This window comes from Chelonoidis abingdonii, chromosome 1 (assembly GCF_003597395.2).
Source record: "Chelonoidis abingdonii isolate Lonesome George chromosome 1, CheloAbing_2.0, whole genome shotgun sequence".
Classification (NCBI taxonomy): domain Eukaryota; kingdom Metazoa; phylum Chordata; order Testudines; family Testudinidae; genus Chelonoidis; species Chelonoidis abingdonii.
Genome location: NC_133769.1, coordinates 250,702,447 through 250,728,964, shown reverse-complemented (window position 1 = coordinate 250,728,964; position 26,518 = coordinate 250,702,447). Strand labels below are relative to the sequence as shown.

At 43.8% G+C, this 26,518-nt stretch overlaps 1 pseudogene; it reads left to right on the top strand.

The window, feature by feature from the left end:
* Positions 1-13,143: 13,143 nt before the first annotated feature.
* Positions 13,144-25,371, top strand: LOC116816297 (lysozyme G-like; annotated as a pseudogene).
* Positions 25,372-26,518: the final 1,147 nt, after the last annotated feature.

Sequence of the window (26,518 nt, the reverse complement as noted above, 5' to 3'; positions counted from 1 at the left end):
ATGGACAGCCTCCTTTCTTCTCAAAGCCTTTCCTTTCTTATCTTCTCCCTGACTTCCAGTTTACTAGCAGAACAGTGGGAAGGTTTGGACTTGTTTATTTTAAGACAGTTTTTCTTTGTTTTGTTACTGCAGCTCTCTATTTTATTAGTTTCTTTTGGAACCATACATCCTTCCCACACTACAACTAATACTGCTTATTTGCACAGCTTCTTTTACTTGCTGATTGAGGCCTACTTTACAGCGCACACACACATATGCCAAACTTAAGCTAACTTTAATTTTTTACTTTTTGACTTATCCTACGTGTGGAAAGGGACTTTGGGAGGTCATCAAGCCCAGTCCTCTGCTCTGAAGCAGGACCAAGACTAAGGTAGATTATCACTGACAGGGTTTGTGCAACCTGTTCTTAAAAACCTTCAAAGATAGGGATTCCACAACCTCCCTTGGAAGTCTGTTCCAGACTGTAACTACCCTTATAGTTAGAAAGCGTTTCCTAACATGTAACCTAAATATCCTCTGCTGCAGATTAGGCCCATTAGTTCTTGTCCTACCTTCAGTGGACAATTTATGGCAAAGACAACACATTATGACTTTGTGCTTTATGAGTGTTTGCTATGAGCCTTTTAGTACAAACACAAATTTAATCATTAAAGATGCCCAAGATCTGTTGAAAGACAAATTAATCAAAAGTCTACAACTGGGGGATTAATGGGTGCCTGTGTTTACACTACCAACCAAACTTAAAACTAAGCAAAAAAAGTGATGAAGGATTGTTAGTAGGTGTTAGACTGTCTTTCATAAATCCTCTTTAAACTCACTATATGTGTAAGCAGTGTCAGGATGAGTTCTACCCTGACATCTAGAGGTGAATTATGGGAAGTGCAGAAAGAATGTCAGGAATGTGAAATCTCAAATATTTGCATGGGCACACCCAGCAAGGCAGCCTGGGATGGTTATTTTGACAGCTGAGATCCCCAATTTCTTTGTTATTGGGGCAGGAGGAAAAGAAAAGTGCTGTCACCCTAATTATGTGAATGAGGAACTATTAGACTGCTTTATGACAGAAATGACTCAACCTAAATTAAGTAGTATTTGCTAGACAAGGGACATGGGTTCCAAAAACCAAGTGATTTGAGAGAGGTTGGGGACTGATGTGTGTATCTGATGGTATGGGCCCCTTTTGAGGGCCTGGCACACCAACTGCACATCCGCCTCTCTCCACTGTTAAAGAGTAGAGCTAATTTTGATTCCATTAGGAGTCCATCTAGAGACTGCTCAGCTGAATTCATGTTGGGCCAATGATGCACCAGCACCAGGGCTCCCCTACTAAGAGCTGAAATCACTGAAAGAGCTGATCTGAGAATCACTGAGTGCTGTGTTAACCAGTGGGGGAGACTGAAGAGCTACCATTAAGCAGCTGGCAGAATGGAGCAGTTTGCAGCGTGTTGGAGCAGCCCATGGAACAGTGAGCAGAGTGAAGTGGTTTACAGGGACAGCTGGAGGAGCGGCACAGCTGGTCGTGGTGAAGGCTGCAGCAGAACTCCACAGAAAGGCGGAGCAGTTGGCCTTGGCCCACGTAAGGTGCCCCTTAACACCCTGTGTGGACTCCACCCGCCTCCAGTTCCAGCCAGGCAGGGGGGAGGGTAAAACTCTGCAGATAAACTCTTGAATTCTGGGGTGGCATTGACCACAGACTTTTGAGTTGTTGGACCTTGGGGTGATTGGACTTAAGACCCTAAAGAGGAAAGGACATTGCCAAACGTACTTGGAAGTGGGTTTTTGTTTATGGTTTGTGTATAATCCTATTTGTGGTGTTTCTCCAATGGGATGCCGCATTGTTTCCTTCCTTTATTAAAAGGATTTTGCTACACTCAGACTCCGTGCATGCGAGAGGGGAAGTATTGCCTCCTAGAGGCGCCCAGGGGGGTGTGGTATGTAAGTGTCCCAGGTCACTGGATGGGGGCTCGAGCCGGTTATGCATTGTGTTATTGAACGGAACCCCTGGATACTGAACCCAGCCCTTGTTGCTGCCAACTCAGAGGGGCAGAAGGGTTATATATGTATAAAAAAAGCTAAAGACATTTAGCTATAGACTAGCTATGCCAAGAACCAGAACAGAATTTTTATGAGAATTTGCCACCTGTACAAATTTATTTGGGGTGAGCAGTTTTCCACTTACTGTTTCAGTAAAGATGGAGTGCACACCTCCCTAGGGTTTGTGGTTGGATTAAGGTATCTGGAGTTGTCACTTGTCTATTGGCTCATCTCCTTGGTGGGCTGCTCTGCTGTTCCAACCCATCAAGGAGATGAGCCAATGGAGAAGGGACAAGTCCTGAAACCTGAATCCTAGCAAACCTCTAAGAGATGTGTTCTCCACCTTCATTGAAACGCTAAGTGAATAAAAAGTCCACCCCAAAGGAATTCACTGCAATAGAAATACACGTTCAGCTTCAGAACCTCCTGCACGGATTCCTCAAGCTTCAACTGGTGAGATCACACCTTACATAACTAACCCTTTGCCTTGTACTGACATTTATTTTAATTCTATATTGAAATGCTATTGTAACTAACGGTTTTTAACAGCTTCTCCCAGTAAACCATTAATAGGTGAATTATTATTTCTTTAGACTTTCAGGTCCTAGCTAACCTAGAAAACTCTGACTGGAGAACTAGTGAAATGAAGACATGAGCGCAGACAAAAGAATGAAAATTTAGCAGTTGAGAGGGGAATAGTTTTCTAGTCACTTGTTAATCTCCTGGTTTCATAGGCACTGACTCCGAGGCTGGCACACACATGGAAAAAAAATAGTGGGTGCTCAGCACCCAATGGCAGCCCCACTGATCAGCTCAGCCCGTTCTCCCCACAGTGCCTCCCACTCACCAGTGATCAGCAGCTCAGCAGTGTTGAGGAGGCACTGCAGGGGAAGGGGTGGAACAGGATGGGAAGAGGTGGGGCAGAGTGGAGGGAGAAAGAGGCGAGGTGGGGTAAAGCGGAGGGGGGCTGAGGGAAGGGGTTGAGTGGGGGCCGGGCCTGGGGCAGAGAGACTGTCGTGCATCCCTCAGGACCTCAGGAAGTTGGGGCCTCTGCTTGGTTTCTGCCAAGCCCTCTTTATCTTTAGTAACTAACATTTTGGAGCAAAACACCTTGTTAAAAATTGAATACTGCATTCAGGTGTGAAAGCTCACCCAACAGGTTATCTAGCAAAACCTAGGAAGACCAGAGCTGATTTTCCTGGTATTTCTAAGGTAAAAAACAAGCAGTTGGGAAAAAATATCACAAAAAAACCCCAACCAAATAAAAGACAGCCCCCCACTTTCCAGTCTTCATTACCTATCATAAAGAAGCAAAACAGGACATGAACAGAAGCCTGGCTGGCTTATTCTTATCATACCATATGCATCTCTAGCCTATTAGAAATTTGTGAGTGTATTCAGTAAGAAAGTAAATGAAGGAGAACTGGCTGACATAATTTATCAGAACTTTCAAAAAGCCTTTGACAAAATCTCTCCCATAGGCGGTGTGCAAACCCGCTGTTTGGGAAGCCTGACCCCCGGACCCATCTCTTCTGACTGAGACTCTGCCCCATCCCACTCCTCTGCCTGAGGCCTTCCCCCACTCTTTCCCACTGGAGCCAGAGGAGCCCCTCACCCCTCACTGTGGTTGAAGGAGCCTCGACCAGCCTGGCCGAGCTGCCTTGAACCCTGGCCTGGCCATTGGAGCCACCCCAAGCCCTGGCTAGCCAGAGGAGCTTCAAGCCCCACCGCAGCCCAGCCCCGGGGCCATGGCAAGAAGCATTAGCAGAAGTTTGGGGAGGCTTAGCCTCCCTAAGCCTCCATTTCATGCCACCCAACATCCCTTCCCAGAGGCTGTTAAAGAAATTAAGTGGACAAAGGGTGAATGATAACATATTGTCATGGATTAGCAGCTGGTAAATTTTCATCATGAGGTCACCAGGCCAAGCTTCTCCCCAGCTCTCAAAGTATGCACTGCCACACCCAATTTCTTCCAAAGAGGTTTATTTTCTTAACAGAAGCCATAAACAGAAAAACAATTTTTTAACTCAGTCCTTTCAGGTTTCAGCTCCACCCACCTCAGGGGCCTCTGGTGGGTTCCCAGTTCTGGCCAGTTCTGCTCCTTCTCTGAGGCAGCAGCCTCAGGGCTGTCTCCCTGAGCACCTGACTCCCTTTGTCAAGGGACTCATCACTGGTGTTAGCTCTGCTCCACTCCACTGTAGCTTCCTTCCCCAGACACAGCATACTCAGTCACCCTGCTCCAACTTCCCACTTGCAGCAGCCCTTCATAGGCCAAGGTATAGCCTAGTCCTCTTTAATTGTCTGGATTGGACTCATCTGCTCTGGTCCAAGGGAGTTGGGCTTTGTCTGTCTGCAGGGACCAGCCACCCTGTGAAGTACGCTCCCTTACGCTTTCCAGGAGGAAATATATACATTTCCCCTCCTTGTGAGGTGGCCCCCTTGGCTACTCCCACATTTCCACCCTGACATTCTGCCACAAAATTCATTACAACACTCCAAAGCCTAAAATGTTTTCTTAAACCAACCAAAATATTCCCCTCAATGAGTTAATGCAACACCAACATTTCAACCATTATTTCCCACCCACTCATGGAGTATTCTCAGAGTTCTTGAGACCATAGCAAAGTCTCCCCAGGCACAAACCCTTGGTCCCAGTCCCTCTGAGTTTTAAAAGGATGAGTCAAAGTCCCATATCCAGGCTAACCAGGCATAGTCTATATACCATATTAACTCTGTATCAAGGACCTCAGGACTACAACATGCCTAGGTTTTTCTGTTTCTGGACATAGGGTCTCTACCTAAGTTCCATCTAAGCTGCACAGCCACAGAGCAGGCTATCAAGGGCCACGCAGGCGCACAGTGGGGAGAGGTGCCCACCCCCAGAGCTACCTGCCACAGCTGGGGAGAGGTGCCTCTCCCCCAGCCCTGGGCTGCTGTGGTGAGAGAGGGCTGGGGGGAGTCCTCTCTCCCCGCCACAGCCCAGGGCAGCCTGCACCCCAAACCCCTCATCCCTGCCCCCACCCCAGAGCCCTCACCCCCAGCCAGAACCCTCGCCCCGACATCTCAACGCTCTGCCATAGCCCTGAGCCCCTTCCCGTACCCCAAACCCCTCGACTCCACTCCCATTACATATCATTTCCATAGTGGTGCACATAAAATTCATTCCACATATGGATATAAAAAATTAGAGGGAACATTGGAAAAATCTACCTCAGTTTCATATTCAATAATCATGAGAAGTAAATGTTCTTTTTCCACCTAAGTGAACTAGAGATCTGTGGCTAGTTCTTTCTCGAACTTGAGGTTCTGTAACTCACTTTCTGCTGACTCCAGTTGCTCTGTAAGCTTACTAGCATTTAGCACAGACATGTTTTATGGCTTCCCTCTATCTCTTTCCCTGTACTGGAGTCGTGTTTCCCACCATGGCTCCCTATTTGGGTCTCTACTTGTTGGAATGTCTTGTCTGAGTCCCCACACTAGCTTGTTTAATGGGGAGTCCATCTGGGGTCCCCAAGGTACACTGCAGGGCCAGAGACTCCCACGGTGCTGTGTTTTGTTTTTCCTGTCTGGGCCTGGGCCAACCCTCCTGCATAGCCAAGCATTATTGCATCTTCTCCTCAGGCCCACCTGAACCTGTGCTAATTCTTGTTCTAATAAAACCAGTTGGCTGATTTTCCTCTGATTTACATCTTCCAAATCTTGTTGGCATTTTCTAGGCTGCTCTCTCAGCTTGAAGGGAAGGTCGTGATCTCACTCTTGGCCTCCCTTTCCCATCTTTACTCCAGCCTCTAGCTCTCTCACTTTCTTTCCTAGTTGATCCCAGACCCCACAGGTCCTGGGCTGTTGTTCTATTCCTATAGTAAGAGAGCTGGGAAACCCACTCAGTTTCTCCCCAGAACTATGGGCCAAGGCATACTCCTGAACACCACACTGTGCAGCTGAGGTCTTCAACCCCAAACCTCCAGATCAACTTCTGTGGTGGGGCAGACATGGGTCTTACCATGGTACAGGAAATATGTACTCGGAGATGGCGCTCTAGGCTATTTACCCTCACCCAATCTTCCCAAACAGGAGAGTACACACAATCTGAGCCTACAAGTCCCTTAACTACTGTTCCACTCAACCTAACTGCTACCACTAATGACAGGGCCCCCATAACTCTCACAGTGGACCCCAACCACTTGGTCTCATCATAGTAACAATTTAGGTAGTCACATGCCATAAGTAGGCAATGCCTTTTAATGTGCCCAGACTGACCACACCTGAAGCATACCACAGGGGCCTCTGGTCCATCCCATGAGTGTTTCCAATAAATTGCAGGGCTACCCAGATTCCTTGTAGGTCCTATGTGTCCCCTGAGCTTTGGACACTCAATGACATTCCCCCTTGAAAGTTTCTCTGACTCATCCCCTATTGAGCTCCCTTGAGTTTCCCATACCGCCTCAGCCACTTGTTTCCTTCAGCCTCAAAGAAGTCTTCAGCTTGCTCCACAACTTCCCCCCTTGCAGCTCGCTGAAAGTGCCTCACTCAGCTCTGCATCTCCCCAATCTCATCCAAGACTTTCTCCATCAAGCTGGTCAAGAGGTCCTAAAATTTCTGGGCTATTACCCGCAGTTGTGCCCCTCACAGGAATGGCTCTGTTCAAAACCAGTGTCTATATGTCTACAGAGTCATTCCTAAATGGTCCAGGATGATTGCCTTCACCACTGGGTTGAAGTTCGCCTCTCATTATGTACCACCCGGCTAGCTGCCTGCACCTCGCTCATCAGGAATGGTACTATGTTGGCCACGAAGTCAACTCCACCCAGTTTACTGCCTTGCCACTCTCTCAACCATTCAGAGGAAGCAGGGCCAGCCCACAACATTTTGGCACCTGAGGTGGGGAGCTCAAGTGACGCCTCCCATACTCCCTCGCTTGGGCCAAAACTTTGAAAGTCTCAGTTCTGCCTTCTTCCTGTTCTACTCCTCTCATGGTACTGCTCTGCTGCCTACCCCAATAAAGGAGAACTAACAACTTAAAATGCCTTGTTCTAAAATTTTAAGTAACGCTTAACTTTCAAATGCCTGAACAGCAAATGTAACTTTTCTTGTCTGCATAATAAACACTGGCATTTTTATCTTTGAATAATCAACAGTGGTGCTTTCCGTGCCTTTCTTGGTTGCAAAGATTTGAACTGCTTCCTGAAATTCCACAGTCTGGGCCAAGCTCAGCTCTCTTGAGATAGTTGCAAGGCTGACCAGCCTCTCCTTGTCTTTGTAGAGCGTAGATGTGGTTTTTCAACTTTAGTTTGGAGAAGCTGTGTTCTCCACTGGCAATTGTTCCAGGAAGTGTTAGACGTATATGCAGAGCAACAAAGGCATTTGGAAAGAGGCGGTCATCTTATTTGTGCACGTATAGTTCAGAACAGCCTTTGGACGTTGATCTTGCTGAAATATATCTTGAAAGGACTTTCAGTTCATTACCTAAATCACTTGCATCATATTGCAACATGGCATTCATGTGTCAACACTGTCTGTAGTGCCCTACTTTGCTGTGTAGGTATTCTTCAAGTTTAGTTGAGCAGTTTTGGAATATCATACAACATCCCAAATATACTGCTGTGTTCCTTGAGCTGCATGAAACATTCTTCAACTGACTGTATTGCACAATCTAGCACTTGGTTAAGGAATTCAACTTTGGATTGTTGTTAGGGGTCTCTTTATGGGATTATCCTATGCCTCGTAATCAAATGTCTTCTTCTTTGAGTGACTCTTGTATTCTTGGAATGGGTGGGAAAATAAGTTCAGTGTGAAATTCCTCTGCCAACTTTCTCTGCACTCTCAGAACATTTTGAATCCCTCATCTGACCGCAGTAAGACTGGACGTATGACTTTTGCTTTGTTCCAGTTGTTTCCATTGCTCCAGATTATCAAGGTCAACACCTTGGAGTCCTGCTTACAACATTTATTTTCAAATAGTATGTCATGCACACACTAAGCTAGCACGAATTTGAAGTAATGTATGTTTCGGTGATTCCATTTCCCTCTGCCACTTTTCCCACGAACAGTTCCTGTAATAGCATTATCCTCCATTAATGGCAACTATCGGCATTATCCCTTCCAATTGGTGTTTGATGCTTATCACCTCCACTTGGCTTTCCATTGTGGGCCACTCAGTGGTTTCAGTGTCAGAGAGGATGTTCCCAGATGTTGCTTCAAAATTTGCCATCGATGAGTTGATGCAGAGAAAAATACATAGATGCTTTGAATTACACTAAAAAATTCAGCAGCTTCACTAGAAGTTGATGCTGCATCACTGACCACCAACTTCAATGAATGAGAATTGCATGGGACAAAAAAAGCTCAAGAGTTTAACTCTTGGATCCGTGTCTGCACTCCTCTGTTCTTTTCTCTCATGTTGGCACCATTATCATAGCCTTGACCTCTCATGTCAGCTATTGCAATTCCCATATCTTCCAGCTTTTTAAGAAGCACATTTGTCATACCAACTCCTGTAGTATCATCAATATCAATAAATTCTAGAAAATTCTCTCAGACAGTCACCATTGCAGGGACATTTTCACTAAGTTCTGTTGTTGTTACAAAACACACCATTAAAGTCATTTGTTCCGTATGGCTGATGTCTAGTGAGCAGTCCAGAATAACAGAGTAATATCTTGCTGACTTCAAATCTGCCACGATCTTCTATTTGACTTTTGTTGCCAGTAACTGTATGATCTCATTTTGAATTGTTTTTCCAAGGTTGTGGTGTGTGTACATTTCTTGGGTGGTGACTCTTCTTAGATGCCCCTGGAGTACAGCATCAAACTCAGCCATCAGCTCTACAGTTTTAAGGAAGTTTCCATTGTTTGGCACATACAGCTGACCTGAACTGCCACGCAGTGCTAGTTTTTGGGTAGCAAGCATTCTCACAATGGCAATGAGCCATTTCAGAACATTTTGCCAGTAGAAAGATTCTGATGCAATCTTCTCTTGATGCTGATCATCTATGGTGGCCTTTAACCTTAGTCTCATCTCAAGCTCTTTCCACTTATGGAATGCTCTCTGGTGATTTGTTGCCTTCACATGGCATGCCAGATTTCTAGACAGATCTTTCCAGTCCTTTGGTTCTGTAGAACCCAATGTGGCTGGAACATTAGACTGGAAGAGTTTGCAACAAAAACAGTATGCAGTATTTTGACATTTTGAGTACATAAGCCATGGCATCTCCACTTTGTCACCATTGGGGATTTCACGCTAGTAATGTGTTGGAGGGAAACTTCTATTTTCATTGTCTTTGGGGAACATGAAGTTTTTCACTTGCTGTGGCCCATGGAGTACAAGGAAGTCCCTCAGGCTACAGCTCAACTGGGTCCACAGTCCTGGATCATCTAGACTTAAGGAACTAAACTCAGCAGTAGCTGTTTCTTGCACCTCCGCAACACTCATCTCTGATCTACACTTTTCTTCAGGAATGTGCATGGTTACATCCATTTCAGATGGAGATATGGATGCTGCAGTAGCTGCCAGGTCACCTGCACTGACTAACTGGAAGATCAAGCATCTGTTCACCACTCAGATCCTCACAGGGGCCAGAAGGCTCACCGTGAACATTTGTGTCTATGTATCTCAGGAGAGCTCCTTCCTGCTTAGATAGAAGAGCTTCCTTTGCTTGCTTGCTTTTTCTGAATGCTGTCCCAGAGGAGCGTTTTCTTCTTTCACTCATGACTGCTGTTCTGTGCCAGCTATAGTGGCTCTCAACACTCAACTGAAGGGGACAAATAAGCAGGCTGGTAGCAGGGCCTGAGTGAGGGAGGCTATCAGAGTCTTAATGGCCTAACTGGCTCCTGCTGCTTCAGTTGACTGCCTGTTCTCCTCAAGTGGGTTCAGGGAAGCAGCAGGAAACAGGAAGCTCCCAGAGAATCTGGTGTTAATCAGTCCAGGCTCCTGAGGGTGTTACAGAGGTACATAAGAGGTTCCTCCTCCTCTCTCTCCCTGTAGCTCCTGCAGCTTTCTGTTATTCTCTCTCACCTTTTCTCCTGCCTGCCTGTTATGTGTCTTGTGCCCTCCTTCCTCCAGCACAGCACTCCATTTCTGTGCATCTAGAGCAGAGAGAATACATCTGTATCAGCAGCAGACACCATTTTCTACACTCTGGGTCCTAGTGGCACCCCTCCCACCCAGTCTGGCACCTGAGGTGGCCGCCTCAGTTCACCTCATGGTAAGGCCAGCCATGAGAGGAGTCTCTGGGTCATCTTCTGGTCCAAGCTACACCAGGCCCTGAGTGAAGTGGTGTCACTATTACTGAGTTGCCAGATATGGCTCAGCCCAACTGTTTCGGTATCCATTCACGTTGTTTGTAGTAGGCCTCTTGCCATCTCTGTTGTGCAGCAAACTGGGCCTCCTGCTGTTTCTGTTGATTTTCCATCAATTGCTTAAGATGGGTTCTGAGTCTGTTGTTGCTAATCTTGCTGCTGCTGCATTGCAGCCACCTGCTGCTGCTCTACTGCCGCTAACAGGTGGATCACCTCCACCATCCTTCTCCTTGTTCTAGGGGCAGGCCAGAACCCCACTTCTGGTACCACATGTAACTGAGCCAGTTTTCTCTCTTTCTCCCAAAATACACAGTCTCTTGCAAAGACATTGATTTTCTTAACAGGAGCCAGCAAACAAACAGAAAAATACTCTTTTAACTCAGTCCTTTCAGATTTCAGCTCTACCCCTCTCAGGTGTCTCTGGTAGCTTCCCAGTTCTCCTCGTTCTCTGGGGCAGTAGCCTCAGGCCTGTTTCTCTGAGCAATGACCCCATTTCTCCAGGTACTGGAGTTAGCTCAGCTCCACTCCACTCTAGCTTCCTTCTCCAGGCACAAATGTCTCCTTCAACCTTCTCCAACTGCCCACTAGCAACCCTTTGTAGGCCCAGGTATAGCCCAGCCCTCTTTAATTGGCTGGACTGGACTCACCTTCTCTGGGCCAGCAGAGATGGGATCTGTCTATCCACAGGCACCAGCCATCCTGTGCCAGAGTTTAATTTATTTTGTGAAAATCTGGAAAAGGGGGAGAATCGTGAGGTGCAAAAAAAATGGCAGATGACAGAAAATTATTGTTAGTTATGACAAGAAAATACTGTGAGGAACTTCAGGGAGACTTAACATATTGACAAAAACAAGTTAGAAGGAATCATTCGAAATACTTCTCCACATTGCTGTGTTCTAAATTCATTGTAGCCAATGCAGAAATGACATGAGGATTGTTGTGAACTGTTGCTCAATGAAAATAACTATTCAAAGTGAAGCAGTGACTAAAAAGCAAATAAAATGTGAAGAAATGAAGAGTGGAATGTTTTTTCAGTATTATTTGCTATAATACTATTATGTAAATCAATATTGTTACGTGCCTGAGTACTCTGCAAGAACGAGGCCCACACACACAGTGAGTTATTTGGCTTTAATGGAGGTTATGTGACACACCCGCAACGGGGACTCCAAGCGTTGCAGTCACAGCGATGGGTAACGAAGTCCAAAGCAACAATACACCCCGCAGCAATTATAGCATCATGCTAATATCATGCAAAGCAGCTCATGCCTAGGCATTTCGGGGCTTTCCATCAGCCATAGCTGCCCCCTTGGCCTATGGCCAGGGGCTTTCTGCACTTCCCCATACATGCAGGGGCTTCCCATGCTTAAGCGGTTCTAACTGGTTACAAGCAGAATACACCTGGTGTGCTGCAACCTCTAATAACCTGTCCTTGAGAAGGTGATAAGCCCTAGCTAGGCCGTAACAAACTCTTCCGAGGTCCCTTACAAATATTATGGCCTTACCTGGAATACTGTGTTCAGTTCTCATTATCATATTTCAAAAGAAAATATAACTAAAATAGAAAGGGGGTCAGAGAAGAGAAATCAAAATGATTAGATGCATGGGGCATGGAGTGACATCCTTAATGAGAGAGACTGAAGAGATCACAACTAAATTTAGAGAGAAGATAAGTAAGAGGGAACACGGTACAAATAAACAGAATAATGAAAGTTATAAGGAAGCTAAATCAGGTGTTCCTAACTACTTTCTTAGAATACGGAACAAGGGGATCTTAACTGAAATTGAAGCAACGCATTTAAAAATAATGAAAAGACATTTTTTACATGGTATATAATTTGCTTGTGGAACTCATTGCCACAAGATATCTTTGGGACCAAGATCTTAACATAAATAAGGATCAGAGACTATATATAAACTTTTATGCTTCTTGGCATGAATCAATCACTAATAGATTGGGATTAGGAAGAAACTTCCCCATGAGCAGGTTATTCAATAATTTCTCCGCTTGTGCATTTCTCAGACCTTCCTTTAAAGGGATGAACAAAATCTTGTATCCAGTTCATTCAGAGTGGGAGCTATTCTGAATTATGTTCATTAATAAAATCCTATGGTTGCTTATGGAAGGCCAATTCCTTATACATTGACTTCAAAAAGAGCTCTCCTTGTGTAAAAACTCCAGAATTAGTCCTTTAATGGTTGTTACTGTGTCTCTATTTTACAACGATTTTTAAACTATGAGGCATCTCCTTATTATTCAGATTACTTTGTAGAAAACCAGAGTAATGGAGCAGCTACAAAGGGTAGTTGGAGGTCTTAATCTCCTCTACCCTGTCCACAGAAATAACAAATTTAACAAATACCTGCACAGCATGTTTAAGGGAACCGTCCACGTATAAAGATGCATATGTAGCAGCAGCCGGTCATGCTGACCACTATGAATTTATTAATTCCAGCTCATATATCAGTGGGGAATTTATTTAGAAATAAGCTATTACTATATTTCATGAGCGAAAAATGATCAATGTCAACAAAACTAATTTGTTACAGCTTGATTCTGAGTTTATTCTCTCGATTCTCATCTACAGTGTAACAACCTTATTTGTGTGCTGTGTCAGAGAGACAAAATATTGTTCTGGTCCCAGTATTTATCTATTAATAGAATAGAATTCCTTTCTGTCTCAGTGTTTGCATATTTAAAAAATGGGGGCTTTGTACTTCTTCACAGTAGCACTGCACATTTAGATATTTTCATTTCTCTGCAGACTTGGATTCATTTTCCAACTCTCTTGGGTGCCTGAGAAGAACCCTCCCCATGCTGCTAACACTGATGATTCTGGGCCTTGCTGCCCTCATTGATGAGTTTGGGGTCTATTCCTATTTCACTAAGCTCACTGCCAAAGCAACCATGGAAGAAGATCTTTGTGGGGATAGGGAGTGTTGTATGTATTTAGATAGAATATATGGGTTGCAAAGAGTCAAAGGTGTTAACCTACCCAGTCACTGCCCAACAGTGTTAAACAAGGTTTGGCATACAGAGACCTCAGCCTGCTTAATACCATGGCAGTCACACCACTGAACATCAGTCTAACCTTGTATTAAAGATATCAGAAAGAAGGAAAAACAGTTAAAGTAATTGAAATGTAAACTGTTAAGTATTTTAACAACATCCCTTGTTCCCTTTCCCTTTTAGCCAGAGGGAATTTTTCAAAGGAAAATACCTCTTGTTCGACAGTAGTGTAGATGATATCAAGGATGGTAATTAAAGGTCCTCTTTGGGGAAAAGAGAAGAAGTTAGTTGGGATGAGCTGGAGATGTCCTTGTTCCTGTTGTTGATAAAGTCCAGTTCCATTTCCTAAGAAGAGCAGAGAAGACAAGACACTCATAAAGGAGGGGAAGACATGAGCAGCAAAAACAGAAAATGTAGCTTTTATCTCTGGTGTTGACTCTCATTTGCAATCTCACTGCAGGAGAAACACAGGCATTTGCTGAGAGTGACCTCTTATGGACGTTCACTCCCTTTTAGCAGTTGAGCTCACAGCTGGAGTAAATTTGTCAGCCCAATTATCACAACAGGAGTGTGATTGGTTTTACTTGTCTGGCATGCTGTTGAACTGACAGGAGCACCTCTCTCATCCTGGATATCCTTCTCTGCACAGTAATTTGACTGTACCCTTGTTTCCAGACTTGGGTACAGCCTCGTAGAGTCTGCTCCCTTCTGGGGAGAGATGAGGTGGGGTTAACATAGTCCTAAAAGAAAAGACAAAATACCTCCATTGCCTACAAAAAGGGCCAGTTCCCCACAGTCTCACATAAAGCTTCTTATCCCTTGTGTGCCCAGACTCCTGATGCTGAATCCCAGGACTCCAAAAATAATAACTAGTCATGCTGTTTCCTTAGAGGCCTCAGTCAGCTGTTTGCCAAGAAGACACTCTGTGTTTCCTGGGGCCAAGGAGCTCTATGTACTAGCTCTGTTTGCTCATGAATACTGCCCAGCCTGAGCTAGGATCCTCCCTTTTAAGGATTGACAATTCTTATGGCATGTTGAGGTTGATTAAGCCTGGAGAAACTCTTAAACCTTTCTTGACTGCAAGGGAGAGCTACCCTCTCTCACAGGAGAGAGAAGAGACTTAACATATCATAGGATTGCCTCACCTTTCCTACAAAACCTAATTATGTACATGTAAGAATGAGTTTGGTTCAACAGTAAATGGACTATAAATAAAACTACCTCAGTCAATGGCACACTTAGTACCAAAGATGATTCTTGCAGGAGGTGGGGATTGGGTGCTGTCAGTCAGGAGCACCTGGGTCTAGAAGTCAGGATGTTCCTATCTTGCCTCTTGTAGATCCCAAATGAAAGACACATCTCTTTGCACAGCCCTTCTCCGTCAACAAAGGCAATGAGTTCTGTGGAGCAACTCTTCCTTCCCAACAGATCTCTTTCAAACATAAAAAGACACCTATGGAATGCTACCCTTCACCTGAGTGGAGCAGAGTTGGGTTCGTGACTTTGAATTCTTTTAGCTTTACTTATGTTTGCAAATGGTCCTTAATGTAAAATATCTCCATGTCATTTTTCAGGTACTTCTGAGAGTCAGACTGGATGCTATGGTAATGTAAACAACATTGATACCACTGGGGCTTCCTGTGCAACTACATCACCAGAAGGCTTAAGCTACTGTGGTGAGTATAACTCTGCTGTTTTGTTGCTGTATTTCATCACACAGAGTCGTCACAATGATTCATAGTACTTTGCAAGCGCTGTGTTGGTGGGAGAGCTGCTCTTGCAGACATAGCTTCTGCCACTCGTGGAGGTGATTTTTTTATGCTAGCGGAACAGCTCTCTCCCCTCAGCATAAAGTGTCTTCACCAGATGCACTGCAGCGGTACAGCTGCGCCACTGCAGCGCAGTACATAGAGACATCCCCTAAGAGAGAGAGGAAGACTTAACAAACCCTTGATGTTACTCCGCTGGCTTCTAGTCCAGGAGGATTTTAGCCCAGAAAGGTAATAGCCAATATTTACACAAGTGGCTTCTACCATTTGAGGTCCCCAACTTGAGACACTTAGGGTCGATTCCCAGAAGTGCTCACACAGGCACTTCTAGTTAAAGTTATCAGGAGCTATGAGTACGTCAAACCTCTGAAAACCAGGTCCAAAGTGCTTTGACTGAAACACCCAAAATTAATGGTGACTTATCAAAGTTTGGCCCAAGTGACTTTCTGAAGGCTACACAGGAAGTCAGTGAGAGAGCTAGGATTGGTACTGAGGAATTCCTGATCCTAGTCTCTGATTTAATTCTCACTGTTTTATACCTGCTACATGCACATCAGATCAACAGTTTGTCTGGTATTGCTGGTAAAAATCAAAGAAGCTCCCTATTTTTTTACTCTACAAATAAAATTAAACTTAATGCCAAACCCTCCCATGCTGAGTAGGATTGAGATCCCCTCATAATGTGGGATGAAATAGTGCTAAGACTCCAAAAGAAACTGAGAGGAAAGTGCAAACATTGGGAACTAATGTGTCAAATTGCAGCCTCCCAGCTATGCCCCTAGATAAGTCTTTTACATCCGTCCCTAAGAATCCTGCCAGTTCTTCTATTTTGAGTTCCCCGCTCAACTTTGAAGCCCCACATTACAGCCCTATTCTTCTGGCCACAGAGGGGTAGATGAGGCTACTCTCAGTTCCTGTTAACATCACTCCTGCATCATCTAGAGTGAGGGTGGGCAAACTTTCTGGGCAGAGGCTGAGGGCCACATCTGGGTGGGGAAATTGTATGCAGGGCAGAGGGTTGTGGTGCGGGAGGGAGAGTGGGGTGTGGGAGCGGGTGCAGTGTGCAGGAAGGGGCTCAGGGGCAAGGGCAAAGGAGGGGTGTGCAGTGTAAGGAGGCTCAGGGAAGAGGGTTGGGGTGCAGGAGGGGTGTGGAGTGAAGGAGGGGGATTAGGGTAGGGGTGCAGGAGGGGTGCAGACTGTGGGAGGGGGCTCAGGAAAGGGGGTTGGGGTGCAGGGTGTACAAGGGGGCTCAGGGCAGGGAGTTGAGGTGCAGGCAGGGGGCTTACAGCAGGGAGTTGGGGAGCGGGGTGCAGGTGGGGTTTGGGCTCCAGCCCGGCGCTGCTTACCTAAAGCGGGTCCAGGGTGGCAGTAGTGTGCACCAAGGCCAGGGCAGGCTCCCTGCATTCCTGCCCTGTCCCCGGCCTCGCGCTGCTCTAGGAAGTGTTGCAGCCCCTGGGGCGGAGAGGGGGCAAGAGGGGTCTGCATGCACTGCCCTTGCCATGCCTCCAGGTACCTCTGCAAAAGCTCCCATTGGCTCCCGTTCCCTGTTCCCGGCCAATGGGAACTGCAGAGAGTGGTGCCTGGAGGCAAGGGCAAAGCATGGAACCCTCTGCTCCCCTGCCCGGGGGCTGCAGGGAAGTGGTGCCAGCAGCTTCTGAGAGTGGCATGGAGCCCATGGGGGGCAATCCCATGGGCCAGATCCAAAGCCCTCAGGGGTTGGATCCAGCCCGTGGGCCATAGTTTGTCCTCCCTGATCTAGAGGGTGACAGGTTGCTGTTGATTTCTCTTCAGAGGCTAAGCACATTGTCCTGCCATCTCCCCACCAAGCCAATTCACCTTCATCTTGGGGCCCAAAGGAATGGGAATTAAACCTAGCTTTTCCATATTATTACAAAGCCCTAGGTTTTTTTTGGCTTTGACACATTGTCAAAATTCATTCTGGGCACTATGCCCATTACTCTCACAAGGGCTATCAAATGGCACAACAGAGCTCTTTGCTTTTGAAATCTCTTGTTGACATAAAAATGATTAACAAAACACCTTTATTACTACAGGGATTGCTGCATCAGAGAAGATTGCTGAGAGGGACTTATATAATACGAACAAATATAAAACCATCATTAAGAGCGCTTGTGCAAAAAAATGTGTGGATCCAGCTGTGATCACTGCTATCATCTCTCGAGAGTCACATGCTGGAACTATCTTATTCAATGACTGAGGTGATTATGGATATGGATTTGGTTTGATGCAGGTCAGTAACTACCCATAAACTAAGAATAAGTGTATAGCCGAGTGTTACAACAGGGAGCCTCCTGCATTTCTCAATAGCGCAGCTCAGGCTGATATGTGCACATTCCTACAAAACGAACTATTGCTGAGGCAGCAGCACATTGCACTGGCATATGTCAGACCTGGGATTATAGAGGCTGCTTCTGGTGCTGCAATGTCAACATCTATTAATTCCATGGGGTTCACAGAATTCCCTGAAGAGGCCGAACATTTTACTCTTCCACCCAGAAATTCCATTTCTTGTTATTACTATTTACTTTTTCAGGAAGTATTTACAAGTTTACAAATCCTTGCCACATAAATACCAGATACAGAACAATAATCATTACAACACTGAGCTTTCTTTAAAGACATTATACAGCAGTACAGTCATTCCATCTCATAATCTCTGATTGCATATTTTGAACGGACAAAGCATGTCTATCAAATTGTAATATTCAATAAAAATTGGACAGGTGTGCTATTTTTGTTGCAGGTGAATCTATTTATACTGATAATTGAATAATGGATTACTAAATAGCTAAGTATCTGTTTGTTCTCCATCTATTTTGCTGGGCATATAATTGATGCACTAGTTTTCCCATTACCAACTCCCATATTTTTTGAACCATTCCCTGAAAGTTGAACTATTTTTCTTTCTCCAATGAGAGGCTATCAGTAACCAAGCAGCTAGTAGTAGTGAAAGATTAATTCTTCATTTCCTTTTATGTGACCATTTTTGCTAGGAAGGCCCAGGAGGATACCCAAAGGATCATTTGGTAATAAATGTCCAACAGTTTCTGATATTTGGTTACAAACTGCATCCCATTACTCTCCAATGACTGGACATGTCCCCCATATATTTATCAAATATCCTCTTTCACCACCATTTCTCCAACATGTATCCTATCGATCTATCAAACCCCATTCCTCTAGGGTAATTTGCCTATAGTACAGATCCTTTTCCCAGACTATCATATATGACATTTTTTTTAGGAAACTTATCTACAAAGATTGATATCACTTACTTATAATTTTTTGTTTCATAATTGACAAGACACCATTGCTTCTATTAGAGTAATCTTGCTGTGTACAACAGCTTTTCGAGAAAGTTGAAAACATAAGCCTAAACTTGAAAGTACTGGTACCATGGAGAATAGGCCAGTTAATGTTATTTTGATCTCTAAATAGGTTAGAAAAGTTTCTTTACTGAACAGCTGGCCAACTGTATGCATCCCATGGCTCTCCCTATCTTTCAAGCTCACCGGTTCGTGATCTGGATTATGATCTGCATTATTTCCAAGGGGTATTGTTGGTGAGGGAAAAGAATTTATCTTATTTCTAAATCTGTCCCAAATCCATAGAGTAGCCTCAAGCTCAAGCATGTGTATACATTTCTGGAGAGTGATTTTTTTTTATTTATTAATCAATGATAACCTAGAGATGTTTACTCCACTGACTGCACTACTGCTTTGAGCTGGCTGGCTTGATAGTACCAGAGACTATGTGGAACAGCTGAACAACCCTGTTCAAGGAGTCTCTCCAAAGTGTTACTTCTGGGGGAATTCTGCACCAAAGAATTAAAAATTCTGCACACAATATTTTAAAATTCTGCAAAATTCTGCATATTTTATTTGTCAAAATAACGCTGGTTTCAATTATTTAGGTAATTTATTTAAACTACAATACAATGGATGGAGACTGGGAGTGGAGACCATTGGAGGAAACCTCCAACCCCCTTGCCTAATAGTAATGTAGCTAGTAATTAGTTATAAGTTATTAGTCAACAAATATATGCAGCCATCTGCTCAGTGTTACATCACAGGCAACTGAAGAGCAAATGAAGGCTGGGGAATCAAACTCACAATTTATATTGGCTATTGACCATCTCCAGAAAGGTCAGTAGCAAACAGTTCATGGAGCACATTTTGATAAGAATTTTTTTCAGTCCAAAAATTCAGACCAGTTCTAAGCACTAAAGCACCATAAGCATTTATAAGGCCATATTGTCCTTTACACCACTCTGCCATGTAAAGGAGCCTTAAAACTCTTACACCTGTTTTTACTCTTGGGGTAATTCACAAAGACAACGGGAACAATTCACTAAGCAGGCATCTGGCTACATTTTGCTTTGCTTGAGGGGACAGCCTGCACCATGCCTACCTCCTCAAACACACCCTGAAGTCCTCCCCCTCCATGCCGAGCATGCTGCAATAGTGAGCAAGAGGGACAAAGTGTGTGTCTCTCTCTCACACACAACTGCTCACCCCTTCACACACCGCTGGTGGTGATTTTTGTCTCTGTTGGCTGCTCCAGGCTCCTGAACCGACCTGCCTGTGCTGTCAGGGAGGGACATGTGACTGCTCTTGTGGCTTCCTTTTGCTCCCCTGTCAGAAGTCATTTTTCTATGGGGAAGCAAAGAAATATGAGGGGGACATGAATTCTGCGCATGTGCAGTGACACAGAATTCCCCCAGGACTAAAGTATCTGGACTTATTCTTGGTCTTTTCTTATTCTATAGAAATTCTAACATCCTCCTGTGTATTCCAGCTAGGATTCAAGGTAAGATGATCACAGAAAGATTTTGAAACAAGATATCCTTGGCAAAATTTTCATTTTGAATGGGACTACTCTTTCCAACCAAGAAATTGCATTCTTTCCCCCAGCACTTCGGATCTTTTTTCATTTGCTGAAGTGGTGGCTTGACATTTACATCTTAGACCTCTTCTGAGTTGTTTGATATCTGAATTCCCAGGTATAATAGAATTTGTTGCCCATCTGCCCCCAAATATTTTTGTTAGCAATTACTGCTCAGAGTCTTTCAGACTCACAACTAGCATTTCAGATTTGGCATAATTTACTATAAATCCAGATATTATCCCAAAGTCAAAGATTTATTTATAAACTAATTTAGCAACATTTTGGTTTAGATAAAAATAACATTATATCAAGTGCATGAAGCACTCATATCTGATGGGTTCCTGCAAGTTTTATTCCTGTGGCAAATTCGCTGATACTTATCCTTTGTGCAAACGGCTTCATGGCCAGTGCAAAAGTAAAGGAAACAATGGACATCCCCACCTAGTCCCTCTGTGTAATTCAAATGGGGGACATTTAACCCCATTAAGTCACAGAGCTGCTTTCAGGCAGGTGTAAAGAGCAGTTATCCGATTAAGGAACTGGGAACCAATGTCCCTGTGGGACAGGACATGAAACTGAAAGTTCCAGTCTATTCTGTTGAAAGTTTTCTCTTTGTCAAGTGATCTTTTCCTGGTCTGGCATTATGGATGATTCCAAGTACTCTTATAATATTGCTTGATGTTTGTCTAGTGTTAACGAATCCAGTTTGATCTGGATTTATATAAGATGAGAGCCTGGACTGCAATCGGCTAGCTAATATTTTGGCTAAAATCTTTGTCATCATACAACAGTGATATGGGCCTGAAAGAGCTGCACAAGGTCAGATCTCATCCAACTTTAGAGGGGAAAAACAGCATTAGATTTTTTTCACAGGCTGTGTAAGTTCCTTTTCTAACAGAATATCAGTGAAGGTTAAGAATTTATGAGTAGTCATACTGAGTCAGACCAGTGGTCTATCTAGCCCAGTATCCTGTCTTCCAACAGTGGCCAATGCCAGATGTTTCAAAGAAAAAGAGCATAACAAGGCAATCATCAATTGATCCATCCCCTATCATTCAATCTCAGCATCTGGCAGTCAGAGGGTTATGAACATCCAGACCATGGGGTTGCAGCCCTGACCATCTTGCCTAATAGTCATTGATGGACCTTTCCTCTGTCAACTTATCCACTTCTTTTTTGAGCCCTGTTATACTTTTGGCCTTCACAGTATCCCGTGGCAATGAGTTCCACAGGTTGAATATGCATTGTGTGAAGAAGTACTTCCTTTTGGTTTTTTAAAGCCTGCTGCCTATTAATTCCATTGGGTGACCCCTGATTTTTGTCATATGTGAAGAAGTAAATAATTCTTCCTTATTCACTTTCTCCACACCATTCATGATTTTATAGACCTTTATCATATCTCCCTTTAGTTGACTCTTTTCCAAGATGAATAGACCTAGTCTTTTTAAACTCTCCTCACATGCAAGTAGTTTCATACTCTTAATCATTTTTGTTACCCTTCTCTGTACCTTTGCCATTTCTAATATATCTATGCTGAGATGGGTGTGACAGGATCCCCTGGGTACAACCTGGAAGTGAGGTACCGCTATGCCCCTTAATTCTGCAGCCTGGGCTGTCTCTCACAATGCTTTGCCAGTAATAAGCAGCAAACCCCTCCAGGTGCTGCTGTCACTCAGTACAACAGCATGTGGAGCCACATACCTATCTAGATTGCATGAATGCTCCAAGAATCATAAAGAGAAAGGCACCAGCCAGTTCCCCCCAGCTCCCCAGCCTTGCATCCCAGAGCAGTACCATCCTGCTCTGGTCAGAAGCCTGACCAGTGTAAGTTTATAACCCAGTCTGCCCCTCCCTCAATGTGGAGAGAACATGCACAAGCCCCTATAAACTAAGCTGAGGTTTCCCAAGCACTTTAAGCAAAATACGCTGTTTTAGATAAAATATAGAACAGATTTATTAACTACAGAAAGATAGATTTTAAGTGACTGTAAGCGGTAGGCATAAAAGGTCAGAGACAGTTATCACAAAAAACAAAAGATAAACATACAATCTAAATCTTAAACTTTATTACACTAGGTAGTATTTAGATCAAGCAATTTTCTTACCCCACTGTGTGTTATAATTCTTAGTACACAGACTTCTCCCTTAAGTCTGGACCAGTCTGCTCAGATGAAGTCTCTGTCTTCTCAGCATTCTTATTGCTTCTAGTGTAGGTGGGGGAGAAGAAAGGCAAAGGCATGCTGCCACTGTTCCCTATTTTATATCCTTAGTGCCTAGAAGACACTTACCCAGACATGTCCTGGTGGGCTTTGCTGAGTAACCGGCTTGGGCAATCCCCCTGACATAGTCTTGTGCAACAGAGTCATGGGGTCGAGCAGTCCCCATTGTATGCTGCCTGGGCAACTCTTATTGAATTGTAAATCCCTTGATTGCAACTCCCCTGTTGATTAATGGTCATTGGACAGCCTCCTGGGTGGGGATCTTTTGTATGTCACAAGCAAATTTACAGCATATTTCAATAACAACCATACAGCAAAATCTCATAACTTCATCCATACTAATGATATACATATTTGGACAGAACAGATTTCAGCAGATTATGACCTTTCATATGATGTCTTACATGCCATGCTTTGTATGAAATATCACAATTACATGACAGTGGTGAATATAGGGGTTCCAGGATGCTGCTTTGAAGTACAGAGTGCCACAAGGGAGTAACCAGAACTGCACGCAGTATTCAAAATGTGGGCATACCATGGATTTGTATATGTAGTGACATGATGATATTTACTGTCTTCTTATTAATCCCTTTACTAATGGTTCCTAAAATTCTATCTTTTTTGACCACCACTGCACATGGAGTGGGTGTTTTCAGAGAACTATCCATATTGACTCTAAAATCTCCACTAATACCTCCTTAAATTCGTCATAAAACTCAGCCAGAAAGCCATCAGGTGCCGGAGTCTTACCACTTTTCATACTTTCTATTGCTTCTTACGTTATTTCTTTATCTAAAGTCTCTTTGTCAATTTTGTTTCCATTTGGCAAGCCTGCTACTTCCAGATATTTCTGAATAACTTCATAGCTTGGAGTATCGGAGGTAAACAGATTTTTAAAATAAGCAGCACAAGTAGCACATATTTCATTACAGTGTGCAACTCTCTTCTGCTGATTAAATATAATGGAGGATTAATAGATTGCTCTTAAATCCTTTCAAGCCAAGAGTTTCAAACATTTTCAGAGGGAGTATCCTTAACTGAAAGAAAAAAATGTGTGTGCCTCCCCAGAGTTTAAGGCACTAAAGAACTGAAAATCCTATACTTTACACAAAGACTAGTAATAGAGTAGAAAGGCTTTGAGTGTGAAGGGGTGCATGAAGTGTGTGTGTGGGGGGAAGGTCGGGTCTTGCACCTGGAGTGTGTAACACAGAGGGGAAGTCAGGTCCTGTCCCCAAGGGTGTGACACAGCAGGGTTGCATCCTGCCCTTGACTATGGAAAATCCAGTGGGAGCAGGTTAGAGAGCAAGCCCCATGGCTCCTGTCCCACATGGATAGGCACAGCTCCCCACTTTGCCTCTGTGGCTCTCACCATAGCATCACAGGATGCACCCAGATGTATGTGGGCAAGGCGATGCCCCGTCTCCTTCCTGGCCCTGGTGCTGCTGGATCGCCTGCCATGAGATGAGTGGTGGCTGCTCAAATACAGTGATCTGGTCATCTGGATGAGGCCCCTGGGCCACCAGTTGCCCATCCTCAATGTACTTGCTTAAAAGTGGTCAGGCCTTAGCCTCAGCGACCCCTTCGGCTCCATGGCCCATGAGCCCAACTATCAAATATTACTTCCAATGATGCATGACCTGACTGTGTAATGGTGCCAATTTCTGCAGATTTGAGCTGCTTCATTAAGGTTTTAGAGATTAACCTGGAATTCATCTAAAACTGAAGAGAGTCTGAATAAAACCTTTAATCTCTTTCCCCTGCGTGCAATCCTCTCCAGCAATCTGATAGGTTGAATTGTTGGCACAGAGAAGTCAGTGCGGTAGTGAAGAGCAAAAATTGATTAATTTATCAAACAAACTTTGAGAAATAAAATCATGTAGTGAATGCTGAGAGGGAAGAACTGCAAAAACACGTCATCTTTTCGAGAAGTAATGTTTTCTCTGGCTCTTCTAGGTTGATAGACGCTACCATACAGTGGTTGAAGCATGGGATAGCGAGGAACATGTTCTTCAGGGGACCGGCGTCCTTATTAGTATGATTCAAGGAGTCCAGAAAAAATTCCTCGGCTGAACAAAGGACCAACAGCTGAAAGGTATAGTATAGACGGCATTCAGTCCAGGAGCTGAGGGAAACTCTAGGACAAAAATCCTATTAAAACTTTATTGTCTTACTGACACTCTAGAATAGTAAGCATTTAAAAGAATCTCATAATTTTTCACTACTGATGGTGCAGGTCTACTTTATGATTTCCCTAGCTTGAGCCATGAAACTAGATTAGTCATTTTCATACAGTTTGTCCCATTTTTTAGCACAATGTTGTGTGCTGGGTTTCCAACGCGGCCTGAGGAATGTTTATAAAGCCTCCCAAAATACTAGTTAATATTGACATTTGGGCCTCTACTATTTTATCATGAGTGAAATCCTGGTGCCTTTGAAGTCAATGACAGTTTTGCAGTTTATTTGAATGAGTCTAGAAGTGCACCCTATATTTTTATAGGTGTGTAGGAGGGAGGTGCATTTTTGGGAACTGGACAGTCCGTCAAGGGATTGCAAAATTGTGCAGTACCATATGGACCCGAGAAAGGGAGAAGAATGGAGTGTAAGGTCATGTTTTAACTTTCTACCTTGCAGTCATTTTCAGGACTGATTGAAAAGTAAACAAGGCAATTGGGTTTTATAATCTATTAAGAACAGGCCTGGTTCAAAGATTGCAGTCTTCTGTTTGAATGTGGTTAGCCAAATGCATACTGAAGGGTCATCACCAAGCTACAGTCATTTGTTTATGTAACACCCCAAATTCCCTCTGATTTTGGGTGAATTCAGGAATTTATTAAAACTGTTCACACACCTATAGTTAAGTCTGCACACTGTAATAAGGCAATTCACTCACTCCCAATTTTTTTGTTTTAAACACACTAGATAAAAACGAGACAGCTCTGTCTGGAATGGTGGTTTGTTTTTCTTTTAAGTCTTATTAGCTATTTTGGTGTTTCCTTCCAGGTGGGATTTCTGCCTATAATGCAGGACTAGGAAATGTCCAGACCTATCCAAACATGGATGTTAGCACAACCCACAATGACTATGCCAATGATGTTGTTGCACGAGCCAAGTATTATAAGAGAAACGGATACTGAATCTGGGAATTATCTGCTTTTCAGATACATTGTGGCTCTTACAATAATAATTCAGATGTTCGGGAGAGATACTGTATATTTGGGGGAGATTAGAAGCTGAAACCTTCAAAACCTTAATGATGCAAATAGGCCCATTGTCAGCAGCGGTAAGACTTGCTTAAGTAAGGCTTCGCAGTCTCAGGCACCAGTTTTTTAAATTCTACAGGTAGTTAAACATTGTATCATACCAAAAGAAATAGTGATGGGAATATTTAATAATATTCTACCACATCTGATTATTTCTCTGAGTTATTAAAGCTGCTCTAACTATTTTTAGTCTTCTGCCTTCCAATTTTTAAAAATCTGCAAATTTCAATATCTGTCTTTGTCTTAAATAAAAAGTAGTCTCTTTAGAAAGGCAGCAGAGAATCCTGTGGCACCTTATAGACTAACAGACGTTTTGGAGTGTGAGCTTTCGTGGGTGAATACCCACTTCGTCAGACGCAAAGCTCACGCTCCAAAATGTCTGTTAGTCTATAAGGCGCCACAGGATTCTCTGCTGCTTTTACAGATCCAGACTAACACAGCTACCCCTCTGATTCTTTAGAGAGGGAAGCCTGTATTTCCACTCTGTGATTTGGTTTGACAATTTATTTTTTCAGTACAGCACAACAAGCATCTGTCAATTTGTTGAATAAGAGTACTTTAATTTGCATGTACTTTCATAGAATATCAGGGCTGGAAGAGACCTCATCTAGTCCAACCTACTGTTTAAAGTTGGACCCATCCCCAGACAGATTTTTGCCCCAGGTCCCTAAATGGCCCCTTCAAGGACTGAACTCACAACCCTGGGCTTAGCAGGCTAATGCTCAAACCACTGAGCTATCCCAGCTTGCCATGAACCAGCACAATGCCTAGAACCTGAGATTAATGATTTCAATCAAAACAGAAATATTCAGATTGAAATGCTGGTCACTTGGGGGTACAGAGACCTTACTACAGGTAGAAGAACTATTTCTATTGGCCAGGAATACAGAATGATGTATGGGGCTATTGCATGGCTTGTGAATTGTCAGAAAAGGAAGAGGCCTACAGGAACCCAGACAGCTCTTTTACATCCCTTGCCTGTCATACGGGAGACATTTCTAAGGTTATCAATGGATGTTGT